General features: G+C 33.0%; 1 pseudogene; it reads left to right on the forward strand.

Moving 5' to 3' along the window:
* The first annotated feature begins 514 nt into the window (after positions 1 to 514).
* On the forward strand, positions 515 to 10,601 carry LOC149543986 (large ribosomal subunit protein uL2-like; annotated as a pseudogene).
* The last annotated feature ends 6,724 nt before the right edge of the window (positions 10,602 to 17,325 follow it).

Here is a 17,325-nt window from a genome sequence, read left to right on the forward strand (position 1 = left end):
TGTTTATCATAATGTAGAGGCAGGGGATGGAATGTGAATATTGTATTAAACAGTGCTGACAAATGACTCGGATGCATTCACCATTAATAGCCATCTAGAAACCTAATTCCATGATCTATAATTACTATTCATCTTTTAGTTCAATAGATTATTACTTATTCTTGTACATTTCTCTCTCATCCCATATTGAGGGTGAATAATTACTAATTCTTGTTGATGAAGAGTACATTATTATAAAAGAAAAGTAGAAAAGTTGTAGGGCATAGTTGCTGAATCATAAACACATGTGATAGTTAATATTGGCTAGCCTAGATGTGTGAAAAAAACTTATTTTGAAATTTTATGTTCTTACCCCAAATTTAGTAAGATATAAAAATTTATATGATTAAATTCAAGACAATAGGAATGTAGCTGACAATTAATTTGATTATGTCCATCACTTGTCCGCCCATGCCTTGTGCCTATTTTGGGGGTTGTAACTATCCATTTTGGACATATTCTATTGTAATTGTGCCATGTGAATTGCAGACATCCCACAGGCCGCAACACGAGCTCTTCATCACTGCTGAAAGAATCTATAGTGGCCAATTTGTTTATGTTGTTAAGAGGGCCAATCTGAGTGTGGGAAATGTGCTGCTCCTCATATGTATTCCTTAGGATGTTGTGGTTTGCAATGTAGAACAACATGTGGGAGATCATGGCTCCTTTGTTCAGGCCTCTAGAGACTACACAATCATCATTAGTCATAATTTGGATAATAAAACTTTCAGGTAATAATAATTTCTCGTTAGCATATATAATAATCAAATATTTTTTTTCTTTGTTCCTATTTTCATCTTTTGTTTAGTATATTGATTCAAAAGTTGATTTTTAGTTTATGTTTATACTACATTTTGATTTTACAATTATTTTATACCCTGGATCAATACTTGTTTGAAATCAACTTCAATTTATAGGATAGAACTTTCATTTGGAGCTAGAAAGATTGTGCCAAGTAGCTACAGAGCCATGATCGGTCAGACTGACGATGGTGGTCGGACTGAAAGCCAATGCTTAAAGCTCACACTTCCTAACCCAAAAGAAACTATTGGCCCAAGGTGCATGGAGCCGCGATGAATCCAATAGAACATCTGCATGGTGGTGGAAACCACTAGCATATTGGGTATATACAAGTACTATCCATTGCTATGCTTTGTTGTTTGGTGCTTGAATTGATTTGCCTTCATGATTTTTTTAAAGCTAATCCATTATTTCCCTAAACTGATATTATTTTCTACTATGTAAAGTTTACAAGTTTCCAAATATTTTTTTTAGGTTTTCCTGCATATGCTTATCTATTCAAGTCTACTATGAATTGATTCCCTAAAAATATGACCTTTATCCATCAATATTGACTGTAGTGTTCTGTGGGTCTCCTGTGAATGTTAACTAGCTGAGTGTGTGTGACTAGCTATTGATTCTCGTTATCATGATTCCAATATGCTCTTATCTATTTGTATACCTGTTCTTAATTGCCACCCCTCTCCTATGTGAGCGGTGTGTAGCCCTACTTATATCTTTAAAAAGATTACTTGCATCCATCTCAGGTTGAGTAAATTTGTGGCCAAACTTTTTAAATTTTATTGTTTTAAGTATCCTCCTGCTGAGTGGATTTAGAGCACAATGGACTATAGTGTATGCCCATAGTCATTTTGAGTTGAAATTTCTCATAGCTTTCTTGTTTCCTTTAAACCATAGAATAGTCATAAAGGTTATATTTATAGGGAGGAGATTGTATGTGTGCATTTCTTTCTTTAAAACTATAAAATGATAAAAAAAGATTGTATGTGTGCATTGCATGTTTTGAAGACTAAACTATAAAGGCATGTATTGAAGTTAAGGGCATTGTAATGTTAACATGCACCTAGGAGGCTATTGAAAGGTCAATTTTTTTGGGAATCTAAAGGCCTATAAGGTCTAAAACAAATGTAATATGGCCTCTAAGGCTAACTAAAAGTTGTGAAAGCACTAAAAGTGCTCAAAAGTTACAATTTTCCATATTGGCAATTTAGGCCTAGTAAATCTTGTAAGGGTTTTAGGTGTCTTTGAAAGGGTTAGTGAAGTTATAAAACCTTTGAAAAGGTTAGTGAAATTTATTAAAGGCATATATGATTGTAAGTTGTCAAAGTTGACACTTTGTGTCAACTTAGACAACAAATTTTAGTTTATAACTAACTGGTAGTAGTCAGATAGTTAGACAGCAATGGTTGTTTACTGTTGTTTGGTTATTTAGAAGGGATTTGTTGAGTGTCTGGGGGAGAAGTAGAGTTGGGGTGGTGAGACAAGGCATTTTGAAAAAAATTTAATTAATAGAATAATCCTGTTCTCTGCAATTCTATCTTTGTCCCATGGAACAGTGAGTTCCTATGATGTATCAAATGCATTTTGACTAATATTTAATGTGAGAACATTTTATTATTTTTGTTATCTTGTCCACGCATTCTTTTAATTTTCATTGTAGGTTGAGTAGGGAATAATAGACTAGTGCATTCAAACCAGTGACTGGTTAGGCACAATCAACTGTACTTATTCTGAAGTTTCTAATGTAGATTCTCTCCTACCACCTGTAGTCATTGTTATTGGTGGGAGAAAATGAGGTTGTGATAATTTATTTGTACTATATTAACCAAATGCAGGAGAGTGGGAAAACTTGGTGTAAGTGCAGTATTGGATGGTAATTGCTGATGGAGGTTTAGCTCAGATTAGACACCAGTCTAATAGACAGTGGATCATTTCATGTTTGCAGATGTTTGGGGGGTGAATCCTTCATGTTTGGGGGGTGTCTCTATTACCAAAAATGAGATAGTAGAGCACTTCTAGTGTTATGATGGGAAAAATATGTCTTTCATTGTGATAGACTATTTCTAAGTCATCTATGTTGTTTCTTGCTATTGTCAAGCAGTCTTTGTTTTCCTTGAGACCATGAACAAAATTATCTACCATTTTTGCTAATGATAAAATTTTGACTTGAACAATTATAAAGTTTATTATTAATCATTATATTGGAACAACTTTTGACTTGTTCAAAAATTTTAGTCGAAGGTGTTGGAATTGATAGTGAACCCCAAGCTCCTAGAAATCACTTGTAACCAAAATGCATGTTACATCTGTGTCTGAGAGAGAATATGATGGAGAAAGCATGCCTACTTTGGTGATTTGGCTATTATTGCAGCACTACAAAGTGTCTTATAGTGTTTCTCATTTTCTTAAATAATAGGCAATTAGCTCATGATTTCATCATATCTTATAGTGGAACAACTCCAAGAATCTTGGGTAAATTGCTTGCTATAAGACTTTCTTGTATAGGACATTCAATAATGTGGGCTAACTGGTGGCACAAAGAGGAACAAGAAAGGATCTCTACAAGTGCACGATGCAGTAGAATTCAAAAATGAAATTGAAGTGCTCTCATATATTCATCATAAGAATCTAGTTAGGTAAATTGGCTTTCATCTCCATTCATGATGGAACTTACAATGATGCATATCCACAACAATCTTTAACTTCTAGCAAACAAGTTAAACCTGAAGATAAGTTATTTGAAGACTTGGTTTCTTTGCCAAGGCAAAAAGTAAAACTTCACCCAGTAAAAGTAAAAGTTTTTAAAAAATAGAGGTTGTTCTCTAGGATGGTTTGTACTACATATCTTCAAGTAGCTTTCTACAAGTGATGGTTTAGGTGTAGCATCAGTTTTATTGAAGCCACTGTATAGTCTTTTGTTCAATTGAGGTTTAGTATTCATTATGTGTTATATTATTCCTAGTGCACTGCAATTTAATTTATTTCTTGTTACTTTTTTTTTTTTTTTTTTTTTCTGATACGGAATTCCTTTTGAAGATTTGTATATTGAAACAAACTTATGTTCTTACCTAGAAGGTAAACGATTTTAGTAACAGTGCCAAAAGATCCATATATATATATTGCAATGTATTGCTGAAGCTTGTTCTATTTTAGATCTCAAGTAGTGTGTGAGCATTATCTTTTCTTATCATAGTATTTGTGGGAAGTAATTACCTGTGTGGCCTTCCACTATTCTCTAGTTCACAATTTGATTGTGGCATTTTGTTTGAAGAAAAGCTTTATAATTACAAATCTAGGATATTTTAATAGATCATTTACTTGTGTGAGGGGATAAAACCCATTTTGGTGCCCTAAAATAAGATAACTATATATAGAAACTCAATCATTGAGACATTTCGTATGGACTTGAGCTATCTTGATCTAGGCTCAGATTTGTTTCTATGCATTTTCTATAACTATTTTCAGGCTTTAATCTGCAATGTGAGATGCTTATTTTGTTGGTAGGTAATTTAAATAGGAAGCATTTTCTACCGCTAATGTCTAAGAGTTTGTTTTATAAATGATAACTAAGTTTATTATTATCAATATGCATGAAATCTTATAATAGGAGAATATTATCAATATGCATGAAATCTTTAAGATCATACAAGATTTGCTTTCATCTAGAGTTGCATAAGTGTTGAAACTCCTTTATTATATACAGGTTGTTACTGGAACTAACTGTTTGAAAACATCATAATGTGGGTTATTTTCATATTGCAACACTGTTAGCCAGTCAGAAAAGATGTAGATTTGAAATCTATTTCACTTTTTTTTCATCCTAAATTAAAATACATCTACATTATTAATAGTCATTTTTTGTGTTTTAGGTGCAATTTATCATATAATCCCCTTTTTGATATGTCTTTTGAGTTAGTCCTTTGCTTAAATAATAAATTAAAAGATCATTTTATTGTAGGGCCCTGAAGTTAGAAGTGGAGATCTACCATAGCCTATCATGCTCACAAAGGGCCAAGAGTTTACTTTCACAATCAAAAGAGAAGTGGGCTCTGAAGATTGTGTAAGCGTGAATTGTGATGATTTTGTGAATGATGTGGAGAAAGGAGACACACTACTTGTTGATGGTACATTCTCTTATGCTGGCTTGAAAATTCATTTATTAGTTGAAAAGAATAGAGTTACTAATTTTATTCGCAACATTTTCATAGCTTTCTATTTCTTATTCTTATTTGAATTTCTCTAGGGGGGATGATGTCACTGCAAGTGAAGTCAAAAACATCAAATTCTATAATTTGTGAAGTAATCGATGGAGGAGAGCTTAAATCACGATGATACTTAAATGTGCGTGGAAAAAGTGCTACCTTGCCTTCCATTATAGGTTAAGACCATTTTATGAACTCTCAGGCATGCATAACAAATTAGATTTTTTTTGCTTATTGACATGTACATTTCAATCTACTTCTTTCTTAGGGACTTTGATTTCATTGTGATTTCCCTTTTTTGTACCTAATATTGATTGATTGAAGTTACCTAGAATATAATTGAATGATATGTTTATCAATCTTGAAATATGTGTAATATTTGTATTTTGTTGTTGCTTGTATATGTGATGAGTTGTTTTGACCAACACAACATCTGAGATAACTTAATTTGGTATTTGATAAAATCTATTTCTTATCTTTTTTTTCACAGATAAAGATTGGGATGATATTAAATTTGGAGTTGAGAATGACATAGATTATTATGTTGTTTCCTTTGTTAAAGATGCTAAGGTGGTGCATGAGTTGAAAGATTACCTTGAAAGTAAACCTTTGAAGAAATTTTTTAACATTTCAGTGTAATATAATCCTGTGCAGATAGTATTGGGCTTGATATAGCATTTTCCCTTAATTTATATTTTAAATCAGAATTTAAAAAGTGATAAAATATCAATGCATTTGTATTTGTAATTATGTGAAGGTTGTGGTGCGGATAACCATGTGACTATGAAGATTGAAAGTACTGATTCAATACCAAATCTTCATTCAATTCTTTCTACATCAGATTAGGTAAGTATAGTCTCCCAAGATCACAGGTTTTAGTTAGATAAGTTGTTACTTTATGATTGGTGATATTGCTTTGAATGGGGTTAATAAATTATGTGAAGTCATGCTTATCAAACATTATATAGAAATTTAAGTGCACATGCTACTTTGTTTACTATTTAGTCATGCATGTATTTTTTTGGATGTTGGTGCCTTTTCATTGTTGGTTTTTGATAGTTTTTGTACAGCTTTGATGTAAAATACAAAATATAAAAGCTTTACTTTTGAATATGTTATAATCTTCTTTAAATTGTTGGCAAGGACTATGAGCTTCAGTAAAGATGTTTTTAAATCAATTTTTTTGATTGTCTATCATTTAGTGAAGTTAACTAGAATGAGACCATCATTTAGCTACCTAACTGATTCCTAGCTATTGAGTTTTTAGATTGTAGTGTCCTCATAGATCTCAAGATGGTTCTATCAAGAAATGAGAGAGAAAAACTGAAACGTGGACAGTAATATCTAAATTGACACTTTGAAAGGAGGTATAGATATATTCTTTATGCTATAATTTTCACATGAAATAAATTAATGTGAATTTTTTCCTGTGTGAGTAAAATCTATGAGGCCATATAGCCTTTGGAGATTTTTCTAAGTGAAACATAAGTTGGTTAAAATGGCATAACTCTCAACTATGAAAATCTTGACATCTTCCTCATTCTGAGATTGTTTGCTTCTGATGGGCATTTTTATGTCATCACAACTTCTCATAATTTATTGTACTAGGTACATTCCCATACAAGACTTGTTGGTATCTTATGCTTATGAAATTTTAGTGCGTGTATTTAAACATGGCATTCTCTTCACATTCTGTTGTCGTAATTCATAAATTTGACATTAGTTCAATCTCATAAATTATGCCTTTGTTATCTTTGTCCTCTCCATCTTTTAGCTTCACAACAAAGGGCTTAGAAGTTGTGAACTATCAAGAAACATTTTTCTACGAGAGGAAATGAGCTTTTCCAATTCCTAACAGAGATGTTGTGGCATGCAATGGATATGGATATTTTTGTGTAGTTGTCATACCATGCATGGGAAAAGATCCTCTATTTGCCATAATTTTTGTCAGTGCTACCTTGAGAAGAATTTAGGGTTAGCTTTAGGTTCATTCTAGCTCTTATTCCATCTTTTCACCTTTTTGTTGGGTATGAGATGCCAAATTTTGAATACATATGATACAAGCTAGGTTTTAAAAGCTAAGAAACATTGTCTTACAAGTTAGATTTCAATAGCTAAGAAACCATGATCTTATTTTTTTGTTAATTTTTACCTTCTTTTGAACTTGGTATCCAAGATTTTTTGTTTTGTCTCTTGTAAACACCACTTAATAGTATTTGGCTAGTCTCTAGCATATCTCACACACCCAAATATTCAATAGGTTGAAAGATACCACCTAGAGGACTGACCAAGATAGTCTCCCAAACAACAACACCTTTGTCTTTTGTCCCTATTCAGGTAAATATTTAGCTTTCCAGATGTCCGGAGTCCATATAGTAGTTTATATGTCAATCTGATGAAACTGTGAATGATCATGCATCTCTTAGTATTAAGGGCTCCACTATTTGTCTAGACACCAGTGTTAGAGTGTAGAATTGTCATGGAGTAGTGTTTCTGCAAAATAATTTGTGTTCTCAGTCTGTAGGATCTCCATTCTTTAGTACATGTGTCTAGTTTTGTGATTTGCAGAGGGAAGGGCACCATTCTTTGATGCAAGTGTCCATTTCTGATGGCCATACAGGTTTGGAGCACCTAGATATTGTGCAAGTGACCTGTAGTGGTGAATATAAGTTGTGTGTCTTTGTCCTGTAGAAGCATCCATCTTGAATGCTAGTGCTCCATTTGATCCTCTAGAATAAAAAAAATTCTTGGATCCTTGTTCCTGTGTTTCTATTCCATTTTCTTCTATCTGCTACAACCTACAATATACAAAGGAATGCATTCTCTCTCTCTCTCTCTCACACACACACACACACACACACACACACACACACACACACACACACACACACACACACACACACACACACACACACACACACACACACACACACACACACACACAAACACACACACACACACACACACACACACACAAACACACACACACACACACACACACACGCGCGCGCGCGCACACACATGCACACACACATACACACATGCATGTGTGCATACATCCATGCATATATTTACTTGTTTACATTTTACATTTCCTAACTTTGTGTTGATTATAATCTTTATTAAATCTAAAATGGTTTTAGAGTATGCTATCATGTATAATATGATTTATTTTAGATCTAAGTGAATATAGTCAAATACAGTGAAGGTTTAAATTTAGACCTAGTTCAAATTTGTAACTTCTTGTGACTCAAGACTTAATTTCTATTCTTTCAGTAGCATAAGTTTCTTGATTTGAGAACCCTTTTGGCTTTTTTTGCTAAATTCTTAGTTTCTTCTAACCATAAGGTTATTACTTGGCAAAGGGGTTGGTGATATGATGCTGATGAGAGCTTCTAAAAATGATATCCTTAAAAAGCAATAAAGAAGCACAAGTATCATGACTCCCATGAGTTTACTTAACAAGACTTAATTTCTATTCTTTCTGTAGCATAAGCTGCAAGCTTTGAGAACACTTTCAGCTTTGTTCCAGAATTTTTAGTTTCTTTAAACATAAGGTTATTGTTAGTCCATGAGTTTACTAAAAAGTTCATAAATGGATAGAAATTGTTGATCTAGACAGTTGTATAAGCTTATAGTTTTATGAAAGTACTTCATTGGAGGTTTTTTGATATTTATATGCTGGTGGTCCCTTGGACATTATTGAATGTTTTCTTTCATTTAGTTTATTTATGGCAAGCATTTACACACTGCTTGCATGCGAATGATCATAGCCACCTTCATTTTTAGCCACACTCATTCAAGTTATGCATGTATTGATTTTTTTATGGTATTTGTATGTTGTTTAGGATTCTAATAGTTGTCTCTTCCTTCCTCTTCTTTAGGCTATGGTAGCTCAAGGGGATCTTGGACCAAAGCTTCCTATCGAGGAAGTTCCTTTACTCCTGGTAATTTTATAGAGTTTTTTATCATCAATTAAAATGTTACACACATCAATGAAATTCATTTATTGAATTCTGTGTTTGCAACCACTCTTATTGAATTCCCTATTTACTACCCAAGATCAGGCTAATATTTCAAATCACACTGGGTATGATGTAGTCTTCCATGCTGACACAAGTAGTGTTAACTTGGAAGGGTTTTCTATGCTTCCCTTATCACAAGGTGCACCTTATTCTACCATGGAAGTTCAACTAGATGCTCTTGGCCTTGGAATTCAATTAAGCTTCTTGACATTATTCATCTTACTTTTAAATTATTTGCAAGCCAAAAAAGCAAAGATGGAGGCCAGTTTCAAAATGCCCTCTAATTTGTCATCTTGCTTGGTTTTTTAAGAACTTTTTTGTCCTTCATTGTACTTATAATGCAATTTCCTAAATAGAATTTAGTTTTCACTTGCTTGATTTGATAGAAGAGTAGAACTAGGTGTAGAAAAGTAGAATTTAGTGTTAAATTGTTAATTCAGCTAGCTAAAGAGAACTACAGATTACTTAGCAATCAGGTTTGGAAGCCTATCATTGGATCCATGATGTAACCTGCAAGAGTGAATGGCGGATTAAGCATTTAAACTTTGATCTATATTTTAATTTATTTTTTATAATTTCTAAAATGAAAACTACTTTTATCTGTTTAGTATGTAAAGTTTTGATAATTTTTCATAGCAAGTTAAATTATGATACTTCTAGAACTAGAATTTAATTGTGTAGTTTTTTAGTTAAATTTGTTGGTCTATTTTTCATTAGTAATCAGTGATAAGAACCCACTTAACTGATCCATAATAACTTGTCCATTTATTGCCTTCCTCTTTATTTTTCTTTTTATTGCATCCATCTATTGCCATCATTCTCATGAGAGAGATTCTTGTATATAGCTACTCATGAGAAATGAGTTCATAAATTCAACTAAAAAGTCATAGATTTTTATATACAGCCAATCATTTATTCATGTAAATGAATCAATAGATTGGATTCAAAAATTATATAATTGAATCCTAATAATTGTCTTATAGTTGGAATATATTTATACATAAGTAGAAAACATCAGTCCATAGTAAATTGGTACATATGAAACTGAGTTTAATTATGAAAAGCTTTGTGATGCACAATTTGTTTGTTAAATTAATATGTACTGAGAATTGTTCTTTTTATTTCTTACCAGGCTAGACATTGCTTGAGAGCGGCAGGGGAGGTGGAGGAAAAGCTCATGGAGAACATTAATAAGCTAAAGGTAGAAATGGTGAAATTGGAGGAAGCGGGACACATGGCAAGACTAAGAGATTATAGAAATAGATGTGTGAGGATGAAGATTGTATACTATGATGCCTTCAAAGAAGTGAATTTCAAGGAAGAAAAAGAGAAGCTAGATTTTCATGCCAACCTTAGCAGGCTTAACCTTGTTGCCTTTTATGATAAGTTAGAAGATATGGTGGAAACCCATGATCAAATGGAGATTATGAGTTAGACCAATAGGGATAAATATGATGGGCAATGGCTTGATGGGTTGAAGCATGGCCATGGAGTCTACAGATGGGCAGATGTGAGTTGTTATATGGGGACCTAGAGTAAGGGGCTCAAAGATGGGAAAGGTACATTTTATCCTGCATGTGGCAATCAGACATTTTATCCTCAAGGTAGTTGCACCATTAAAAGAACTTACTACAGGAGTGTTATAAAATATAGTACAAATTTCCTGAACCTGTTTAGTTATCCTGTTTTGAATATGAGTTTTTTGATTGCATTTTGATCCAAAGCTATGTAAAAGTAAACATGTTCTACTGACAAAATGTTCAACTGAGCATCTAATACCATCTTCATCTATAGATATGGGATATATTGATTTGGATGTGAAATTGTTTATGGGTGTAGTGAGGTAATGTACAAAATGCATTTTAGTATATTTGAGTTTGTGTGTTTGTCCCTAGACATATTGGATTCACAAAATTTTGAATTTGCCACACTTGGTTTTGGGTGTACAAGAGATTTACATTTTAAACACCGTGCATACTAATTTAGTCTCATCTATGCAATTTTTGCAATTAGTCAAAGAAAGTGGGAGTTATTGTTCTTAGTTTATTTGGCAATTTTTGTCAACATCCTTGGAAATTGATGCATCTTTGTATCTTAAGATGCTAGCTATAACGAAAAGAGTCCTTTAAGGTATACATTTAGGTGTGGTAGCCAACTAATGCTAGTTGTAAGGTACACAAATTTTATATTCTGGGATTACTCAATTTTCCTTAATGTTCCACAGGGTTTCAGCATCCTATTATTTTTCTTTTCTTCATTGTTTACTAGTGTGACCATTTTACAAGTACTTCTTCGTATGCTACCAAATTACTATAATCATGTTCATACTTATGAAAGCACATTGATCACTAAATTTTTTGGTCTACATAGTATCAAAGTAGTAGGAGGACAAAAGTTATTTTCTATACCTTCTTACTCTATTTTCCATTTAATCGTTGACATAATATGTCAATTTTTGGTAACTAGACATTATTTTCAAAATTAAACATGGTGAGTGGGCTTAAAGTGGCAACTTGGTGGGGCAATTTGGCGAGCCAACTTAGCGAGGCCACTTAGAGACGTGACATGGTGAGCTGACTTGGTGAGCAAGCTTGATGAGTGAACCTCAAGACTGACCTTGATGAGGCACTTTGGTGGGGTGACTTGATGACTGAACTCAAAGAGTCAACTTGGTGAGCATACTTGAACAATCAACTTGGTGGGGCAAGTTGGTGAGCCAACTTAGCGAGTCCACTAGGTGAGGCAAGATGGTGAATTGACTTGGTGCAGCGACTTGGCGAACTGACTTAAAGACTAACCTTGATGAGGCACTTTGGTGGGGTGACTTAATGAGAAAACTTAAAGAGTCAACTTTGTGAGCATACTTGAACAGTCAACTTGGTGACATGACTTGGTGGGTTGGCTTGGTGATCTGACTTGGCATACGCACTTGAACAGTAGACTTGGTGAGCTAATTGAAAGAATCAACTCATTGAGGTGACTGGGTGGGAGTGACTTGGCGATCTCACTTGGAGAGTTAACCTAGGGGATGGGCTTGGTGAGAAAACTTAAAGAGTTGAATTGGTGAGAACACTTGAATTGTTGGCTTGACAAGCAGACTTGGGGACCTAGTGGGACATATGGGTGAGGCGACTTGGTGAGCTAACTTGGTGAGTAGATTTAAGTATTAACCTTGATGAGGCACTTTGGTGGGGCAACTTGATGAACGAACTCTGAGTCAACTTGATGAGAATAATTCAATTGTTAGCTTGGCAAGTTAACTTGGGGAGTTAGCTTGGAAAGCTAACATGGTGAGTGGGCTTAAAGTGGCAATTTGGTGGAGCAAGTTGGCGAGCCGACTTAGTGAGGCCACTTAGAGACGCAACATGGTGAGCTGACTTGGTGAGCAAGCTTGATGAGTGGACCTAAAGAATGATCTTGATGAGGCACTTTGGTGGGGTGACTTGATGATCGAACTCAAAGAGTCAACTTGGTGAGCATAATTGCACTAGTACATTTGGGTTCAATTTTTGACCTTTATTGGTTGAATTTTTCACCCAAATTTTGACCAAATTCAACCAACCCATTGGTCAAAAAAAATTTCTCAAAATTTTGACCAACTCATTGGTACATGATTTTTCTGAATCATATAACTAATTATATATTCTTCATATTAGTTATTGTCAATGTTTTTCAGGCATTCTATAAAATAGTTCACATGTCTTGTGTATGATATGACATTTTGCATTCATCCTGCACTCTCTCTCATCTAGCTGATGATGGATTATGCAGAGTGATCTAAAATCATGATGCTAAAAAACACACAATCAAATCCAAAATGAACTTGCACTACAAATGGATTGTGGAAATATGATATTGGTAAAATTGCATGCATGTCTACCAAGACAATCACAACTTAAACATATATTTGTCCTAGTAGACACGCATGCAAAATTAACAATATTAGATTTCCATAATCCATTTGTAGTGCAAGTTCATTTTGTATTTGATTGTGTGTGTTTTTTAGAATCATGGATCATTAGCTGGATGAGAGAGTGTAGGATACATGTAAAATGTCGTATTATAGGCAAGACATGTGAACTGTTTTATAGAATGCCTGAAAAAAATTTACACCTTCCTATTGGTGGAAATTTCCATCTTCATTGGTCAAAATTTCCACCAATGCCTAGGTTTTTTCGACCTTTGTTGGTGGAAATTTCCACCAACGCTTAAATTTTTTTCTACCTTTGTTTGTGGAAATTTCCACCAACACCCAAATTTTTTCCTACCTTTTTTGGTTGAAATTTCCACCAATGCCTAAATTTTTTTCTACCTTCATTGGTCGAAATTTCCACCTTCATTGGTCAAAATTTCTACCAATGCCTAAATTTTTTCTACCTTTGTTGGTCAAAATTTCCACCTTCATTGGTCAAAATTTCCACCAATGCCTAAATTTTTTTCTACCTTTTTTGGTCAAAATTTCCACTAATCTGTAAATTTTTTTCTACCTTTGTTGGTCAAAATTTTGACCTTCATTGGTCAAAATTTTGACCAATTCCTGTATGGCCTTAGACAATGGCTTTGGTGGGTTTTCAACCAATAGATTGGTCAAAATTTTGACCCACCAGTGAGTTGCTCAAAATTTCAACCAAAAAAATATCGACCAATGGGTTGGTCGATTTTGGTCAAAATTTGGGTCAAAAATTTGACCATTAAAAGGTCAAAAATTGAACCCAAATGTACTAGTGTGGGAAAATAGGTACGAGTCCTAAACCACCTTGGCTATGGGTAAATAACTAGGAAAGCAAGAGTGTACATGAGACAACTATGAGCTACTTGGTCGATTCATAAGAAAGAAAAATAAAACATTAAGCATTTTTTTTAATAATTTAAATTGTTACCTTTGATCATTGTAGAGTCTCCTAAGTATATTGACAACATATTATTATGACATCCATACTTGCACATACACGTATATGTATATTTGCATATATCAATATGATGATATTAAATAGATATATAATTAAAATATATGCACATGTACATAAACATGTAAGTACAAACAAAGATGGTAGAATACCATAATGGCAATATATTTTTATTTTATAAATCTTGAGAAATATAATCTCAAAGTCCTTATTTTGGCTTCATGTCATTGAGGGCATGTCACTTTTGTATCGAGGCATTTCTTCTTTTAAATTTTAAGTTAGCATCTAAAGAGTTTCTTGAGGCCAATATTGGCCATGCAGATCACATCATCTTGATAACCGATGTTCTTGTTTCAAATTGATCAAGAGTTTTGACTATTATATATCACCATAGAAATGGGTTTGGAGGGATATATCTCTCTCATTTCATTTCATTTGCTAAATTTGTAGAGTAGTACTTATGATATTTTTGCATCTATACATTTGATATTTCTACAGAGCAGGCAATACTTTCCACCCATTCTTTCTATTGCCTCATATCTTTCTCCCTCTTCATACAATCTCATGACCTAGTCCTTTGGCTCACACAAGAAGATTTGAGAAGAACTTAGTTGTACAACTCTTGTGCTTAGGTGATGTTTTCTCTTTTACAATAGTTTATGTTTGTTATACCTCTATATGAGTGACCAACAAGTTTATAAATATCTGATTAGGTTTAATATTAGAGGGCTAAACTTAGGCTAGAAATGATCTTTAAATTATGATATGATCCATATCTTGTAAACTTTAACCTTGTTAGAGAGCTCTATTATTTTTATGTGTAGTAAACTAAAGACGTGCCAATGTTTTGATATGTGAATACATTTAATAAGACTTTGTGAAAGGATCTCAAGAGGTCTCATAAACTCCAAGGAATCACCAAGACATAGAAGCCTTAGATAATGGATGAAGAGGAGTGGTTCCCCTACAAGAAAGAAACTACATGATCAGCGATTCCACAAATGATAAGAATCTTTAAATACAATTTTCTTAAGTGTTATCTCATGATTATCCAAGTATACTCAATTGCCAAGTCAAAGGGTTAATTGATACTGTAATAACAAGATTCTTAGTTGAAGGATATGGTGTTCCCCATCTATTTTTGGGTAGGGAGGACCTTTCTCAAATGAGATTGTGTGGGGATAAGTTAAGGTTCATGGTTGGGAGGTTAAGCCCTTGATAATGGTTCCCCTCTCCACAAGATGCTAGGACATGCACTAAACAATGATGAGTTATGCATTCAAACATTCATTGGTAATAAGTATATTACTTTTATGATGCTTTTGCAAGTAGAAGATATGATGGATTGATTTATATCATTGAATAAATTAATTCCTTTGATGAAAGCAATTTTTCTTATCAATGTAATTGCTAACCAGTTAGATCAGTTGATTTTTCAACTAAAAATGAAGTACATCTATATGCAAGAGATAGGTTTATCTGATGGATTGCTATTTAACTATCTTTCATTTATGTGAATTATGAAAATGAATGTATCTTTTAACTATTTTTCATTGCCATAGTTAGAAATAGAAAGAAAGGAAATGATACTAGTTTTTGATGCCCTAAATGATATAGTGGTATTTGACACCCTAAATGATACAGTGGTGTTTGATGCCCTAATTGATACAATGGTATTTGATGCCCTAAGAGATATAGTGGTTTTTGATGCCATAAATCATACAATGGTATTTGATGCCCTAATTGATATAATTGTATTTGGTGCCCTAAATAACATAGTGGTATTTGATACCCTAAATGATATAGTGGTATTTGATGCCCTAATTGATACAATGGTATTTGATGCCCTTAATGATACAATGGTATTTGATACCCTAATTGACACATTGGTATTTGGTGCCCTAAAATATATAGTGGTATTTGATGGTATTTGTCATTTCAATAATGTGGTATAGTTATTTGTCCCTAAGAGGTATTTATAGACTAACCTGGGTTTTGTAGAAGCATCCATAGATGAATTTCAGTTTTGAATTCTACAGTATGTAGATTTTAAATTGCATGTTAAATTCATTGATGGTATCTTTAATTATTAGTTATAAAATTTTGGTTTAATTGATTGTAACCATTAATCCCATTCCATGAACATAACTAATGTAACTATCTTCCTATGAATATGAAGTAATAACTATATTTCTTTGATATGCAAATTGTTAGTTAAGACCAACGAAAATTGGTTGTTACACCATGTTTCCTCTATTTCTCTTTTATCTACTCTATCTATCCATCTCCCTGTCTATCCATCCATGTAACTATCAATTTATCTACTACCTATCTATTACCATATATGTATTTATCATTCTACCTCATCATCTCTTCTAGACTAGCAAATATTGATGGGTATTAATTCCATAGTTTAAAAGTACAAGGATATTAAAAAATAACAACAACTTGAAGGTTTTTGCACCAATAGGAAGCTTGGTATAATATACCACATAAAAATAATAAAAGATAACAAGTCATGTTGATGTTTTTAATATAATTTTAAAAACATTTAATCAACCTTTTGAAAACTAATCCTAATATGTTTTAGTTTAATTATCGATTGTAACCCCATAAAAATTATGAAGACGCCCTTCCTATCAGAAAGAGAAAATAGAGAACAATAAAAAGGATTAACTATGAGGGGTCTTTGGTAATCAATCTTCATGGTTGTGCTTTTAGTTTCCTATACTCTACCTAGATGGCTTTATGCTAGTGTGTATGTTCAAACCAAGTTTAGTTTTAACATATGGATTCTTAATATGTTTATGTACATTTTTAACTTTTAGTATGGTTGTTAGCCTACTAGCTATAACAATTTTGGAAGCTAGGATACATTAATGTAGGCCTTTTTGGTATTAAGAAAGGGGATGCTAATGTTTCACAAGTGACATTTTGATGTTTATAAGCTTTTTGTTTCAGTTTAGCCCCCATTTTTGGTTGCTTCTTAATAAAAAAAATTTATGAAGATGAAAATATAAGACAACCTTGAAAGAGAATCATATTCAATTATCTTTTAATGAGGTGCAATGGTTACAACTATAGAAAAATATTTTTTTAATAATGATATATTTTGTTATATTTATAAATCTCTATCCCCCTCCACCTCCCCCTCTCTCTATTTCCCCCCTAATACACCTAACTTAAGGCTGCTTTAAGTAATTTTGTAATTAAAGAACAAAGTAGAGAAAATTGGGAAAACATTATTTTGATTATATTATTTTCGTATTTCCATTTTTTATTAGAATGTTCATTTTTTTAAAGTTTCAAAAATGAAAAATTAAAATACTTAATTCTTATTGAACTTGTGAA

Source organism: Cupressus sempervirens, chromosome 8 (assembly GCF_028749045.1).
Source record: "Cupressus sempervirens isolate cs-2001-9-10 chromosome 8, ASM2874904v1, whole genome shotgun sequence".
Classification (NCBI taxonomy): domain Eukaryota; kingdom Viridiplantae; phylum Streptophyta; class Pinopsida; order Cupressales; family Cupressaceae; genus Cupressus; species Cupressus sempervirens.